This window comes from Phodopus roborovskii, unplaced genomic scaffold, assembly GCF_943737965.1.
Source record: "Phodopus roborovskii unplaced genomic scaffold, PHOROB, whole genome shotgun sequence".
Lineage (NCBI taxonomy): Eukaryota > Metazoa > Chordata > Mammalia > Rodentia > Cricetidae > Phodopus > Phodopus roborovskii.
The window spans coordinates 18,449,334-18,466,491 of NW_026126588.1; positions in this window are offsets into that span (position 1 = coordinate 18,449,334).

Genomic DNA, 17,158 nt, shown 5'->3' on the forward strand with positions numbered 1-17,158 from the left:
GGGAATCTACAATAACCACACACCTCTGCTGGAAACTGTTTGCCTTCTCGTTATTTTTAAGGGCTCACTGATTTTACTCTTGGACTCTTTTGCCTATTGTCTCATAGACATGGGGCCACAAAGGACACTTTAGACAAACGTGAGGGTCTGAAAAAAGTATGGTGCATCCCCGCTTTCAGAGGCAGTTTCTAGGCTCAAGCAGTAAGCACTCGAAAGTTTACCAATAGAAAGTGCTTAACAATAACTTGGTTTTTTTTTTTCTTTGTATGTGCCTGTGTTCACTCATTTGTGCTTGTGCATGTGGGAGCCAGAAGTCAACATTGGGTGGCTTCCTAAATAAATGGCTTTCCATCTTAATGTTTGGGACAGGGTTTCACTGAACCTGGAGTCACTGATTGGGTTAGACTGCCGGGCTACAGAGCTCCAGGGTTGATCTCTTTCCCTCTTCCCAGCCTTGAGGTCACAGGTGTAAGCTACTGTGCTCACTTTTCATATGGGGACCAATGTCACTATCGATAGCATGAGAGATGAGCAGGAAAGCTGCCTGGGGGAAATGGGCTATTCAGAAATTAGAGGAGTTTTCAAATATTTGTTAAAGCAATAAAACAAGGACCTGGGGAGATGGGTCTGTATGACCTAAGTCTGATCCCTACTACGCACATAAAAAAGATGGGCATAGATAGATTAGTGCATTGTTTGGTCCTTCAGAGAAAGCTACTTCCTGCAGTAGATGTTAACACAGAAACTCACAATGGGACAACGCAGAGTGAGAGACTTTGGGATGTCCTTGTCAAAGCCAACTGCTCAAGGTTCAGGATCTACGAGGAAAAGAAGGCAGAAAGATCGGAAGAGCAGGAGGTGATGGATGGCTCCAAAGAAACAGTTTCTTCCCAACATAATGGGACTGGGACACACGTGGACTTACAGACTGTGATAGCACACGCAGGGCCTCACAGGTCCGAGCCAGACAAAACTCCAAGCACAGAGCCCCAATGCTAGCCAAGAAACGACTTGCAATTGATATCTGTTGGGAGAAGGACAATCATTTTTATCTAGTGGAGACATTGGGTCTATCAATCCCACTCCAGGGCAAGCCATGTGCCTGTGAGTATTTGGCCAATACAAAACGGACTCCATGGTCTTTGTTTGTTTTATTTTGTTATTTAGGGTCTTTGTTTGTTTGTTCATTATTGGCATCTTGGTTTTTTAAGAGAAAGATCGCGAAGTGGGGAGGGTTAGGCAGGGAGGTGAGATGGATTGGGAGAAGGGAAACAATGTGATCAAAATATAAGTCAACAAATACATCATACAAACAAACAGACTGGCTGTTTGGTGTGCAGCTATAATCCCAGACTAAAGAGAAGGAGACAGGCGGATCCCTGGAGCTCACTGGCCAACAGTTTAGCCTAACTGGTGAGTTCCAGGCCAGTGAGAGACCTTGACTTGAAGGGGATGGCCAGCGTTCCTGATGATAGCCCTGGAGGGTTGTCTTGCCCTCTGGCCTGTACACTTACACCCAAACACGTCCATGAGTATATGTGTGTACCCAGTACACACATGCATTTGAGTACACACAAGCACACACACTTTTTTAGAAACACAATTATCTTCACCGCTCTCAACTTTTTAATGGAAGTCATGTTTGTATTACCCTTCCTTTTGATAGTATTTGCTGATTAGTAAAACTGGTAGCACAAATCACCTGTCAACTGCCAGTTGTCAACCAGATGTAGGCTCCAAAGTGGCTGTGTGTGTGTGTGTGTGTGTGTGTGACCATTCATGGGTTATTTACATATTTTTTCATTACTAGGGGATTAAATGAGGGTCTTAGGCATGTAAAGCAAGTACTCTGTCCCTTTTCAGAAGCTGCCTCCATTTACCTAGTGCAATCTACAGGGAGGGCTGCCTGGGGCAAGTGTACTTTAGGGGGTCTCGAACTCAGTCCTCCATTGCTCGTCTAGACCTGGATGAGCATGGCCTCGCACCTCAGCTTCCCCGCTCTGTATAATGGTCCCACCTCCCAGGCAAGCAGTAAGTACAGATTCTCTCCTCGGCCCGTGGTTCCCAGGGATCCTAGCCCCGTAGCTCTGTAGTCTCTGAGAAGCCATCAGACCTGAATCCAAACCAGGATCAGCAAGGCTCCGCTGCGAGCTGGAGAAACCAGTTGACAAGGGCGTCTTCCCGAACCGGCTCTCCGTTCTTCCTCCGGGCAGCTGCCACTTCTGGGAGCTGCCACTAGGTGTCAGAGTGGCCCCAGGAAAAGACTTTCTTGCCGCACAGCAACACCTATCCTCTCTGAGTGGCCTAGGGTTGCATTGGAGGCTTAGCACACAAGAAGAGAAGAGGGAGTGGGAGGGCTGAGGTGGCAGGCACCCCCTGCACTGCTGCTGGTGACCTGAACTCTGTACCCCTTCTGGTCCCGGGAAGTGAGCCCTTCCTCCTGGTTTCCTACGACTGAACACAGGACTTAGAGCCTGCGAGGTGAGTGTCCTTGCAACTAATCTACATCCCCAGCCACGACCATCTATTTCTAGTTGCCATCTTAAAAACCGATTCCCAGCCAGACATTGGTGGCACACGTCTTTAGCTCCAGTACTTGGGAGGCAGAAGCAGGAGGAGCTCTGTGAGTTCAAGGCTAGCCTGGTCTACAGAGCTAGTTCCAGGACAGGCTCCAAAGCGATACAGAGAAAGCCTGTCCTGAAAAACAAAAACAAAACAAAACAAAGAAAGAAAGAAAGAAAAGAAAAAGAAAACTAATTCCAAGTAGGAAAAGTCTTATACACAAAGATCCTATTGGAACAGTTGGAAGATCTCTAGTAATGGCAAGGAAGTTGGTCATGGCCCCAAGAACCACTTTAGAATTAGTGGAAACAAAGTCTGTGAAGATCATAGCACCCTAGTAAACAAACAGAGTGGAAGGGTGGTGGTGGCACACATGTGTGACAGTTGTGTAGCTTGATCTATTTGTGGGACTCCTAGTGGTGGGAGCGGGGCCTGTCCCTAGCGCTTTGGCTGGCTTCCGGGAACTTACTCTTCCTATTGGGTTGCCCATGCACATCCTTAATGCAAGGGGAGGTAATCAGTTCTATGCAACTTGATATCCATGCCTTTTCGACACCCAGCCTACTGGAGGCCTCCCGCTTTCTGAGCAGACACAGAGGAGTGAGTTGGGGCAGGGGAGAGGAGGTAGGGAATGGGAGGGGAGGAGGGAGGGGAAACCTTAGTAGGAATGTAAGGAAGGGAATCACATTCCTAGGGCACAGTCCTTCACTGAGGGGAAGGCCTGGCAGCAGGTATGTGAGCCACTGGTCATTTTATACCCACATCCAGGAAGCAGAGTGTGAGCATAGAACTGGGCTACACAGTCTACTCCTAGTGATCTACTTCCTCAGTGAGCCTCTACCCCCTGAAGGCGCCACAGCCTCCCAAACAGTGCCAGCAGCTAGGGGCCAGGTGTTGAAACACAGGAGTCTACAGAGAACATTTCCTATTGAAGGCATGACACCATCTTTTCCCATGTGATGCGGAGTGTCATGCCCTCTTGCAATAGAAGCCATTGTTTGGCCTCTGCTGTGGGTGATAAGACCTGCAAGAAAGGCAGGGCCATTTCAGAGTGGCATGTCCCTCATGGAAATACCTGGGGTGGCCGTCATCTTCCTGTGTATGGTATGAAGTGGAATGTGTCCCTGGTGAACAGGATATACCTGTAGGGTAGGGAGACACTTCAGAGATGGCTGAAGACTAAAGAATGTGTTGTAATTGCTGAAAGTATGTATGGGACAGGCTTGTAAACAGTGGCATCTGCGATGTGGCCTTTACTGAAGGGAAGAGGACAGCCATTCAGCCTGAATGAACGTCTTTCTTATGTAAGGAGGATTATAACAAGAAAAAGACATGGTGGAGGCTATTCTCCACATTTGTGTGTTTTGGTGATATGCATATTATAGGAACACAAGCAGATACATTCCCGAAACAGAGCTATGCACACATAGGGAGGCATGCAGATCCACACATAGATATACCCACATACAGAATCATCTCTGCTCTGTGATAGAGCTGCCTCCATGTTCTTGGCTGCCTGTCCCTGCTTGTCCTAGGCAAGTCTGTCATAATAAACAGGAGAGAGAAGGAAGCTGGGATGAGCAGGGTGGCTGCACTCTGCCCCTGTAACCCTTACTCAGAGAATACTTCTTTGAGCAAGTTGGGGATTCCTAGTTCATTCAGTGGAGTCAGTAAGCTTCAGAGGCCCATCTAGGTTTGGTGGACTTGTGAGACATCTATGTGCTTGGCAGAGGCTGGATCTGGGAGACTGTGCCAGGACTCTGGCCATAGATGTAGGTCTGTGGAAGGACCGTTTGGATATCGTCCAGAGTCCAAAGAATGAATCTGAGCCATTCACTTGTGAGCTCCATGGGCAACCCCACAAGCGCATCCCATAAGGTATTTGCCTATGTTCTGGGATGGGAATCATCATGCTGTGATATTCATGGTAACATAGACAGTACACCCCAGCTCTGCAACTATATGTTGACAGCATCATGGACACAGAAGAGGGAAGAGGGTATTCACTGTAGAGCTCCAGGAGTCCCCATTCTGAGATACCACTCTTATCTGTTTATGTAAGCTTTCTTTTAAGACTTCCCTTGAAATAGGAATCCACTGAGGGGGGTGTTTAGGGTAGAGAGACACTGTGAACCTCACTAATGGCTGCAACCCAGTTTTTGACATGAGCTCATTTGGGGCAGGGGGAGTTGGGATGGGGGAGGCTGGTGGTCCAGGAATGGAAGTAGAGGGCAGAGACTTGGCCCTCTACTCTGGTTCAAAGACCAGGTGTGATAGCAGCATCTGTGAAGTCCTGAGTACTCTGGGGACCTGCCATGCCAGGTGTGGCTGCAGGTTTGTGAGCCTGGCATGGGGCACTGTGCACTGGCTCATCGCTTAGGCATCCCTGTCCTAGGGCAGTGCTGGATGCCCAGTGACCAGGGGAGTCTCTCCTGGAGCTGGTGATATCATGAAGAAACTCTTTTTGGATGACTTTGAGACGTCACTGTGCATAAGTGTGGAAAAGTTTTGGTTTGATCCTCATGTCAGAAGGATTTCTCAAGCTGTCTGCTTCTGTAGCTCACTGCAATGCTGAGGTGTCAGGAGGCAGGCCCTTTTATCTCTGTGAATGTCTGTGCATCACTGGGTGACAACCTCATAAATACTGTTGAAGGATGGCGGCCTCCCTCTGGAAGGTCCTTCCAGCTATGTAAATGGACCCATTCTAACACAGGCAGAGTGATGAATGGAGCGTGGTTCAGGCCTGAGGCTTGGTGCTTAGTTTGAGGAGTGAGTTCACCACAGCTATAGGACAGGGAAGTTTCTGGAGTTGGCACTGAAGAGGTTCAGGCTGTACAGCTCTCAGCATGACAGGTGTGGTGATTGATATTGGTTGTCGTTGTGATTGGGTCTAGAAACAACTAAGAGACACTGCTGTGAGTCTGTGAGGCCATTTGATGGGAGGATTAACTGGGGGAAGACTTCCCCTTTGAGTGGGCAGCACAGCCCAGATACAGAGGCCTCAGGGAAAAGCAGCGTTACATCTGCCTGCCCTCCCATCCTTGCTGGTGAGTGCATCTACCCTGCTGCCGCCACTGCAGCTGCCCTCCCTCCTGAAAGCCTTCAGCCCAGAAGCACACAGCTTATGGACTGCGCAGCTCCCAGTTCTCACTGTCAGCAGCGTGCAGAAGGGCATTGCTGGGATAGCCAGGACACATTATGTAAGCCAATCTAATAAGTCCCCGCTATAATATACGCTTCTTTTGTTGGTTCAGCTTCTCTAGAGAAACTTGGCCAAAGCAACAGGAAAAGGCCCAAGGCATGCTTCAGAGACTGGGAAGGGGTCAGGGTTATGCATCTCCACAGTGCATCGGCATAGAAAGGAAGCAGGGATAGGAAGAAAGTGAGTATTGGCCAGGTGACCTGGTGTGAGGGGCATCTGGGAGCTCAGATGCAGAGCCTGTGTCATCCTGGGCACAGGCTCCGTTCCCGGACGGAAGCACAGAGCGGTGCTGTAGCAGGCTGACACAAGACGGGGCTCCCACCCACTCTTTGCCTTGAACTCTGGAAGTGGTCCTTCCTGCCGTTCTCATCTTCCACATGAATAAACTGAGGACTGGAGATATTAAGGGGCTTCCTGGCAGTCAGGATTTGAATCATAGCCTGTCCCCCTGAATACTAACAAATACTGTACCGGGTTGTGCTGAGCCGTGTGGTGCTGTGTGGTGTTAAGTCCTATTGCATGGAGAGGGACTGAACTGCTTGTCCTTATAGACTGAATCACACACTGTGCCTTGCTATTTTGTGTTGCAAGGTATGGTTGTGTGTTATAGTGTGGTTTTCTTTTGTGTGTATGTATAAGTATGCAGGCAGGTGTCCATGCATGCAGCTGTGTATGTGCGCATGCGAGCCTGTGTGAGTGTGTGTGTGTGCTTGTGCATGCGTGTGCGTGTGCATATGAGTTCAGGTGTCTGTAGAAACCAGAGGCATTGGATTCCGCAGAGCTTGAGCTATAGGCAGTTGTGGGGCACACAACGTGGGCACTGGAAACTGAACTTAGGTCCTCTGGAAGGGCAGTAAGTGCTCTTAACCAGTGAGCCATCTTTCCAAGCTATGCTTGGCTATTAAATGCAGGGTTTTTTGCGACTGAATTCAGGATCTCTCGAAAGGTAAGTACTTCACCCCACCCTGCATTGGATTGTACTGTACTGAGCTGCAATCCCATTTACGTGGGGTTCCATCCTGTGTACCTGCTCCACCCTTATTGGTGAACCCACCAAAAGTGGAAATTCATCCAAGTCAGCAACCCAGTGGGCGCTGCAGCTCAGCCACACAGCATGCAGCCATTTGCTGGTCGGCTCCTCCTTTGGTGATAGCTGGGCTGAGGAGGAAATGTGGCTCACTGCTGCCACCCAGTGGATCACAAAGTCTTGTGACCGCATATCCCAATCCTCCAGACAGCTCAAACCTCCTAATTTGGAGTATTGTGCCTTCTCCTGAATGCCTTTCACATTTGTACTATCATAAAATGAAAATATTGTGCGTTGAATCACTGTGATGGTGCTGTCAACTTAACAGGAAATAGAATCACCTGAGATCACTTTGATGTTTTTATCACAGCTACAAGAAAAGGGACTAAGACAGGCAATGTGTATCCAATTCGATACCGGGTTGCGTTGGCCTGCATTTTACTTTTTAGATGTGTGTGTGTGTGTGTGTGTGTGTGTGTGTGTGAGAGAGAGAGAGAGAGAGAGAGAGAGAGAGAGAGAGAGAGAGAGAGACAGAGAGAGTCTCCCATTGGCTTGGAGCTCACCATTTAGACAACTGACTGTCTAGTGAGCTCCAGGGATCTACCAGTACTGAGAATACAAACAAAGCAAGCACTTTCCTGGCTAGGCTATGTCCCCAGCTCTGTTCTGCTTATTATACTGTAGTGTATTGTTCTGCATTGTCTCTCATGGTATAATCTGCAGGCACAGCCCATGTGTGTCAAAGGTAACATACTAGCTAGCAATGGTCCTGCCTGTGTCTATGAGTGGAAGACAAACTCAGCCACATGGCAGGCACATTGCATTATTCTGGGTCTCTCCATAAGTGACAGATGCTATTTTTGAGGTCTATGATGTCCTTTCTCACTTAACAATTGTCTCAGTAGCAGCGCAGGTCTCTAGAGGAAGGTCTCTTGTAGCCCAGCACCTCAGAGACTGAGGCTCCCGGGAGGAGTCTTGTAGTTCCGGAATGTCTTTTGTCTCTGTTGATCTAACCTGCTTTCTCCTCACTGAATTCTCTGCAGTTTATGACAGTCCTGGAGTTGGGGATTTCTGGGATTCAGACTTCTGAAATAAAATAACTCATGGGAATTAGAAAGATGCATCTCTGTAGCAGTGTGTTTGCTTAGCATGTATCAGGCCCCACAATAAGTGACTTCAGATAAAATTATGTTTACCTTAGTTACTTTTCTGTTGTATGATAAACGCCTTTCTGGAGGAAGACAGGGTTTATTTCAGTTCCCTGTTCAGGGGTTTAGTCCACCAAGACAGGGAGGCCAAGGCAGGAGCTTGAAGCAGCTGATGGCGTCACACCCACAGCCAGGAAACAGAAAGACCAATGCACACTGCTATTCCTTTCCATGCACACCGTCTAGGATCTCAGCCTGGGGATGGTGACACCCTCAGTGGGCAAGTCTTCCCACATTAATCAATGAAATCAGGATACGCCTTCCACAGACATGCCCAGAAGATCTTCTATCAGGTGGTTCTCGAGTCTGTCAAGTTATCAATTCAACACCACGCTCTTAAATAGTATGTTTATTCTTTGAAAATTTCAAAACGTTTACAACGTGTATCCATCCGCCACTACCTCCTCCCAGCGCTTCTATGGGCTCCCAACATCTTTTTCTCAGGTTGATGTCCTCTACCATAGCAACTCTGGAATGCCATAAGGTGTCTTTCCTAGGAGCAGAGCCTGGCTTCAGATGGCCCTTTCTGTGAAAACATGGATAAGCCTCCCTCAAGTCCCTCATTGCCTCACACGATTGCTTCTGCTTCATGTAATATGTTTTGTACTCGTACGTACCTTTGTGTGCATGTATACATGGGTGTGTGTGCATGTATATATGTATATACCTGACTGTGCATGTATATATGTGTGTACTTGGGTATGGATGTGTACATGTGCGTAGCTGTGTGTGCATGTGCACATGTGTGCCCATGGGTGTCTGTGTACATGTGTGTACCTGTCTGTGCATGTTTATGTGTGTCCCTGTGTATGGATGTGTACCTGTGTGTGCATGTGCACATGTGTGCCCATGGGTGTCTGTGTACATGTGTGTACCTGTCTGTGCATGTCTATGTGTGTCCCTGGGTATGGATGTGTACATGTGCGTAGCTGTGTGTGCATGTGCACATGTGTGTATGTGGAAGCCAGGGGTCAACTTTGACCATATTCTTCAGGAAGCCACAGACTTATTTTAGAATCTCACTAGTCTGGAACACTTGGCTAGCTGTCAAGTAGAAGGATCTGCCTGTCTGCTCCGCCCCCTACTCCCCCCGCCCAGTGCTGGGATTATAAGTATGCATCACTATAGTTGACATTTGAATGTGGGTTCTGGGGAACAAAAGGCCTCATACTTGCATTTACTTTACTGGCTGAGCTAAAACCCCCTCCCCCACAAAGCACATTTTTAAAGGCATCCGAGCAAAGACAGGTAGGCAGTGGATAGCTCTCCTCTCTTCTGAAGTCTACCAAAGATCCTATCATTCCACGGACTGCTTTTTCACCCTGTCCTTGGGCACCAAAGAGAGGCCATTTAGGAGTTCTAGAAGACCCAGGGTGGTCAGAGGTACCCTGGGAGAGAACCCATGCAGTGGTGTGGTGCAACTCTCAGAAAAACGCGTCCTGGTTATGAAGGAGCCAAGAGGCCAGCAAGCTAGCTGTAGGCCAGGCTGTCTCATGTGGCGTCAGACTGTATGAATCAGAACCCCAAGTGCCTGGGGAGCTCATTAAGGTGTCAAGCTGAGGCTGATGTGGGGACTGGGTGGGGGGGGGCTGCGTGGGATTCTATAATCACCAGCAGATCCTGGGGGAGACCAGAACTGCTCTGAAGGCCCTGGGCTTTGGCAGAGTAAAAGACAGGATCTGCTCACGCTGCTTAGGCAGCCCCAGGAAAAGTAGGAAAGCATGATGGGCCACCTGGTGCCATTCTCTCCTGTGAGAGCTGTCACATCGAGAAAGAATCACTGGGCAGGAATGATGGCATGTGCCCATTGTCCTCGCACTTGAAGGGGGGGGGGCTGAGAGTGGGAGGGGTCACTGGAGCCCAGATATTTAAGACTGGTTTGGGTGATGTAGAGAGACCGTGTCTAAAAACCATGCCACGCCCAGACAAAAGGAGACACCGGACACGAAGGAGGGGCTGTCCTGTGTGAAATGCTTCAGGGATCACTGAAGGAGATTCCACTAAACCCATGGCCTTGAACAAAGTCCTCCTTGCAATTTTATTTAGAGAGTACCTCGGTAAGGAAGAAAGGACAGAGGCGAAGAATACTTTCTTAATCTCGGTAACCCAGGCCCAGAAAGACAAAATACTGAATGTCCTTCACACGAGGATCTTCGCTTCTCGGTTTTTTGCGCATGTATTTATGTGGAAATAGTGTGGGGAAAGGCTGGGGAGGGTAATAGAAGACAAATTATATGAAAGTAGAAGGGGAATACGGGTGGTAGAAGAGGCTGTCCATGGAAAGATGTCCAGGCAAAGAAGGGAGAAGAACGGGTCAGGGTTAGAAACAACCAAGTGTGACGTTCGCGTGAAAACGCTACAAGGCGATCCATTGTTTTGTACCCTAATTTATATGTTAATAGAACGTATATTTATCATCAACATCATCGTAAAACAAGAAAAGGGAAGCACCTCGTGTAGTGGTTGCTCCTTCCCCAGTTGGCGGAACGATTTGGGAAGGACTGGGAGGCGTGGCCTTGCTGGAGGAGGTGTCTTACTGGGGTTGGACTTGTGCCTCCTGCTTGTGGACCAAGATGTGAGTTCTTAGCTATTGGTCTAGTGGCTTGGCTGCCTGCCTGCTGTGATGGACTCGTTTGGAATTGTGAAACCCTGAATTAAAAGTCTTCCTTTTATAAATTCCCTGACCGAGGTGTCTCTTCACAGCGGTAGATAGGTGACTGAGGCACTCTGCAAGGGTGCCTGTTCACAGCAGTATCTGATGTTGGCTGACCCCATCTCCCTCACTGATCAGTATGTATTAATTATACACAATAATGGATTTCATCAGGATGTTTGTTAAAAGACTTTTAAATTTGATTTTATGTATGAGTGGTTTACCTGTATGTATGTGTGTATGTATGTATGTATGTATGTATGTATGTATGTATGTGTACCACACATGTGTCTAGTGTCCAGGGAGCTAAGAAGAGGGTACTAGATCCCCTGGAGATAGAATTATCATGGCTTTGGGTGATGGGAACTGAACTCGGGTCTTCTGAAAGAGCAGCAAGTGTCTCAGTCGCTGAGCGCTCTCTCCAGCCTTTCCACACATGTGTATAATACATGATCCTATTCAGGCCACATCTCCACCGTGTTCCCTTCCTCTTCCTGCTGGTCTCCATCCCTTTCCAACCTCATGCCAATCCCCTCCCCCATTTTTTAAAAGGAATATAATCTTGGTTACGTTTATTCCTTAAAATTTTTATTTATTTAAGCTTCTTCTTTTCATTTTACGTACCAACCACAGTCCCCTCCCCCTCTGCTTCCGTCCCCCCAGCCTCCTCTGCCCCATCCTCAGAAAGGGCGAGTCCTCCCATGGGGAGTCAACGGAGTCTGGCATATCAAGCTAAGGCAGGAACAAACCCCCTCCTCTCTTTATCTAGGCTCATCAAAAAAAAAAAAAAAAAAAAAAAAAAAAAAAAAAGACAACGACCCAGTGAGTTTATTGGAGCGGTTTACCAGAGCACATGAAAAACTAGCGGCTTTGCCACTGCAGAAAGTGTCTTTCCACCCTCACTAACCATTATCCTTTCCGGGCCCAGCCAGGGAACAAGAGCTCCCTCTAGCCTGAGATTGAGTCCTCTTCTAACCCTCTCCACTCTATTCCCTTGAGGCAGAGCTTCTCACTGACCCTGGAACTGGGCTGGGGACCAGCCAGCCCCAGCAATTCTCCTGTCCCTGCTTTCCACAGCACTGGAGTTACAGATGCTGCTTTCCTGTGGGTGCTTGGGATTCGAACACGGGTCCCCAGACTTACACAGCAAGCACTCTCATCTGCTGAACCGTCTCTCTACTCCCCTCCCACAGCCCCAGTTTCTTTAAGAGGCAGGAGAACATGAAATTACACAGACCTTTGGAAGATAGACACATGGGCAAATGTGACTTTTATTTTTTTCAGTATTAGTGCTTTTAAAATTGATTACCAGCCAGGGCCCAATTCAATTCCTCTCAAGTGTCGGAGCCAAGCCGGTAGGACTTTTCAAGTAGTTTAATCATGGGACACTTGCAGCTTCCCTAGGCACTAAAACAGTAAATAGCGGGCTCCCTTCTTAGGAATCACTCTCTCAAGTAATTTCAAACAGGCATCAGAAATCTACACTGAAAGGAATTTGGAAAGGCCTCAGGCAGACAATTTCATTTCTTTTTGGAATATGATTAATAAGAGGTTGAAAAATGAGTCTGTGTTCACTGAACTTGTTCGAACTAATTTTCAGCTCATGTCTCACTGCCAAGAGACAATTAAATCATCTCCTCAGTAAAGGAGACAAAAGGTAATTTAGGACCATTAAACAAGGCCACTGGGAAATACATCTCTTGTCCATCAGTTAAAATATACACAGAGGTGTCTGTGAATTATAACTATATGACATCTATTTACTTCCCAAATACACCTTAAAAAGTAAAGAACACTATCCTTACTGTGAGCTCAAGGCTTCTGTTGAGAATCTGATGTTTTAGGCTATGGTTCCTCTGTTGTGTGTGCCTGTGCATGTTTATGTGTGTATGGCTGCACACGTGTTTGCAGGTTCATTCATGTGAGGGTGCATGTGTGGAGTGTGTCCTCCTCTCCCATTTTGCCTTTCAAGACAAGGTTTTTCTGTGCAACCCCAGCTGTTCTGGAACTCACGTTGTAGATTAGGTTGACTTCAAACTCACAGACCCACCTGCCTTTGCCTCCTGACCATGTCCAGATAGTCCTGTTCCCATTTTGCGGGTAGAGTTTCTCACCAGCTTAGAACTTGCTAAGTAGGCTAGGCAAGCTGGCCAGTGAGTCCTGGGGCCTGTTTCTCCCTCCTCAACACTGGGATTGCAAGCATGTTATTATTTTCATGGATTCTGGAGATGGAACTCAGGTCTCTGTGCTTGACACTTTACCAACAGAATCATCCCCTCAGCACAGGATCAGCCTCCTGTCCTTCCTGCTGTCAGAAATGAAATGCCCACAGGAATGCCATTGCTCTTTGGGAGGATGCGATTCTGGTAGAATTCTTATTAGCTGACACTGAATGCTTCTCTACTTATTTTCCTTTAAAGTCTAATGACTTTTATTTTCCTAGTTTTTGATTTGTTTTCTTTATGGACATGCTTTGCCAGGTTGTGTATCACATATGTTCTCGGTGTCCCTGAAGATCTCAAGGAAGCACTGAATCCCTTGGAGTTGGAGCTCTGGATAGCTGTGGACCTGGAATTGAACCGAGAGCCTCTGCTAGAACAACGGATGCTTTTAACAGCTGAGCCATATCTCTAGCCCCCATTTCCTAATTTTTAAATAGAACAGACTGCAATTGAGTGCTGTTTTACATAATTCCAGACATCGTGAACACACCCTTTCCAGTTTCCAGTGCTGTTTTTTTTTTAACAGCACTGACGTTCTTATCTGGCATGGACTGTGGGTTACTTGGAAGCCAGAGGCAGGGCTGCACAGGGATCCCTGACGTTGTACAGGTTCCCAGGTGCCTACAGTGACGTCGCTGGCAGAAGAAAGGATTCCAGCTGCTGCATATAAACCTGCGCTTCTCACACATGCCCATGTCCCAGAGGAAGGGCTTTGGCTAACGGGAGGGGCCACGTAACTGCTGCACAGACTCAGTGACCTGACTGCAGCCACCTGGAGTGTGACTGCCACCATTGCCCCAAGGGACATTGGTTGACTCACCTGTATAGTTCCCTAGCAGACAACATAAATAGTTAGCATCTTGCAGGCTAGACTAAACCGAAAGCTCGTGGGTCACTTGCATTCCAGAAAGTGACGCAATACAAGGCACTGGGAGAGAGAGAGAACTGAGAATATTGTGGACTTTTGAAACCTCAAAGCCCACCCCAGTGACACACCTCCTCCAATAAGGCCACGCCTCCTAATCCTTCCCAAACAGTTCCACCAACTGAGGAGTGAGCATTTCAATAAATGAACCTGTGCGGGCCACCCTCATCCAAACGGCCACACCCACTGAATCATCTCTCAGCCCTGCTGTTTTCTTAAGAATGCCCTATACCCTCAGTTCACTTTTTAAATCGATGATAATATGCCATTTTAACAAGCTAAGCCAACAGAAGCCAAGCTACGCTCATTAGAGAACAGTGGTTTTATAATTTTAAGTTTATAATTTAGGAAAACAAATGATTGTGCTGTAAGGAAGGGGCTAGGGGACAGGGGACAGAGATGGCATTATGAGTGTGCTGGGTACTTCCTGTGTCACTATAGAAGGTAAGGAATGACAAAGGCGGAACTCAACCAGTTTGATGGTGAATTGAAACTAACGTTACCAGAGTGCAATTGTTGTAGTTACTATCATAAGTGGAATGACCTGTAGAAGACCATTCACTCCATGCGGACAGAGCTAACCGTTTACCCCAGAATAACTGTGTCTATTTGCATCCAAATTTTCTCTGAATAAAACAATTGTCTAAGTATTTATACGTGGGTGTGTACCTATGGGTTTTCATTTCTTTTAGTTCTGAGAATTTTGGCATCGAGGAAAGGGTATGTTGAGTGAGCTTTGGCTGCAGGTGAACTTGAGTCTGATGAGGTAGGAGGTCTGAAGTTTGCTGAGCAGTCCTGACACCGAGACTCAAGAAGTTCAGCTTTTGCTTATGGTGGCTTCCCACGGCAGGAAAAGCGTGCTCACACGCGAGGCCGGGCCTTCTCCCTGCTCACACACGGGAAGTAGAACCTGTGCCTAGAGAACCAGAGAAGCCGAGTGCCCAATGCTGAAGAAGGGAAAGGGCCTCTGGAAAGAGCCTCTGCAGATGCTGAAGTGTGACAGAAAGGACAGCTTGTCTATAGTTGCGCACCTGGTTGGAGGAAAAGGGCTGTATTTGTGATCGATGTGACACTTACAGTCCTCGCCAGGGACAAATGAGGAAATACTCAGGAAGCATTTGGTACTAGAGGACAAAAGGGGAAGAGTTTAGGAAAATGACAATTTGTGAACAGTAGCTACACAGGAAGAGAGGGTCAGGTTTGCGGGGATCACCTTAGATTTAAAGTGGACGGTTGGACGGATGCCGGTGTCTTAAGATGAAGAAGGAATTGGGATGCGAAGGAGTGTCCTAGAACTTATGCCAGAGTTCGGCCCTGGCTTAGCGCGAGCGACTGAGTGTCTGGGATGTAGGGCGTGGTTAAGCTGAATGTTGTGGGTCCAGCCGGAACTACGGAGGGAAACATCCTTTATCGCATAAGATGTTCACCATGGTTCCTTAGAACTCTGAGGGAAAGATGAGAATCCACCCCCACCCGACAGGGTCTCACTATTTATGTAGCTCAGGATGTCCTGGAGCTCACTATGTAGATCAGGCTGGCCTCAAAGTCACAGAGATCTCCTCCCGCCTTGCCTCCCAAATGCTGGGATTAAAGGCATACGCCGCTATACTTGGCGTACTAAAGGGTCTTATACCTAAACAATTTGGTAGCTAAAACCCAAACATCAGAGCTCAGGCCGGCCTGGAACTCCCAGAAACCTACCTGCCTTTGCTTCCTGAGTGCAGGGCCCCACAAGCTCAGTTACACCAGACGATGTGGTCATTTCCACCCTTGTCTGTTTTTACTCACTTCAGGAAATGAAGTGTAATGACACAAAACCAAGAAAAACACGCAGGAAGCTTCTCATTAGTGTGAGGGTTTAGCTGCTCCCTCTCCACTAAAAAGTAAATCCAGCCTTCTCTTTCCCCAGTGAGATTAAGGATATCCTTGAAGACTCTCTCTGTGTGTCTCTCTCGCCTTCCCTAGCTTAAAATTTACCTCATGAAAGATACAGTAGAAAGAAAAAGCAATTCTGTTTTTGAGACAGAATCTCACGATGTAGCCCTGGCTGTCCTGGAACTTGCTGTGCAGACCAGACCAGCCTCAAACTCACAGAGACATGCTGGCATTAAAGGCCACCATGCCTGGCCACTGCAGGCAACTTTTTAAAGTAAAACAAATAAGGTTTTAGGTATGATAATAGCGATGCTAATGCCAACACATCGATAGATGAATAGTCAGCAGCCTGAGTCCATCACGCTGGGGATATTGTGATAGCATGAACACCTGATGGAGAGGGGATGTGTATGCAGGTGTGGGTGTGAATACATCTGTATTGGAATCAGATGTTCCCTTGTCTTGGGGTGGGTTCAATTTTCTTTCCTGATTAAATTCTGGTGAATTGAGAACTAATTGGGTTCTCAAATTTTCAAATCTTTTTCCAGTTTTGACTTTGGGATTATGGTGCTATAGCTTTCAGGACTATAAATATTTTACCAGCTTCAGCAGAGATAGGAACCCAGTCGGTTTTGAAATCTCGCCTGTCACTGGGAATTTGGTATTCATGAGCTGAAGCGCAGCCAGCAGCATTAACATAAGATAATGCCACTCATTTTTTTGCCTCCATAAAATCCTACAAGACACTGTTGGATACATAGGGAATTAGGCAGGAATGTAGTTGGTGTCCTTTTTTTTTTCTATTTTTAAAGCAACTTAAAGGAGAAAGGACGTATTTCAGTTTTAATTGAAGGATCCAAGTCCACTTTGATGACCATACCATATAAATTGTGAGTTCTGTGTTAACTACTGTCCACTGCATGTAGGGCCAGAGGTTGATGTCTAGTGTTTTATGTATTACTCAATCAATCACCACCTTGTAGTGTGGCCAGGGTTTCTTGCTGAACCCTGAGCACATGAGTTTAGGCTGGCCAGGGACCGACCCAATTTCACCTCCCAGTGCTGAGATCACATATGTGTGCTGTGCCGTCACACATGTCTATTTACTTGAGTGCTTGGCCTCCAAACTTGGGTCTCCAAACTTGTGTGGCATCTCTCCAGATACAAAGTCAACTTTTAAATAAATTGATAGGACTCTAACTTACTATTTTCGTAGTATTTGGGGATTAAGCCTGGAACCTTGAGCATGGCAGGCAAGTGTATTATCACCAAGCTTCATCTCAAGTCCAGTTAGTGTACTTATGGGTGATTGTCAAGTTACCTATGACCTTGGGTTCCTCTAATACTGAAATTATGGGAAGAGGCTGAAAAAAATTCCCTCGATGCAACTGTGTATTAGAATGTATGAACCTGGGAAACTACAGCGGCCACAGAGTTGCAATTTTCATTAACTAAGTAAGAAATGCATATTTTTCAATTCTCTA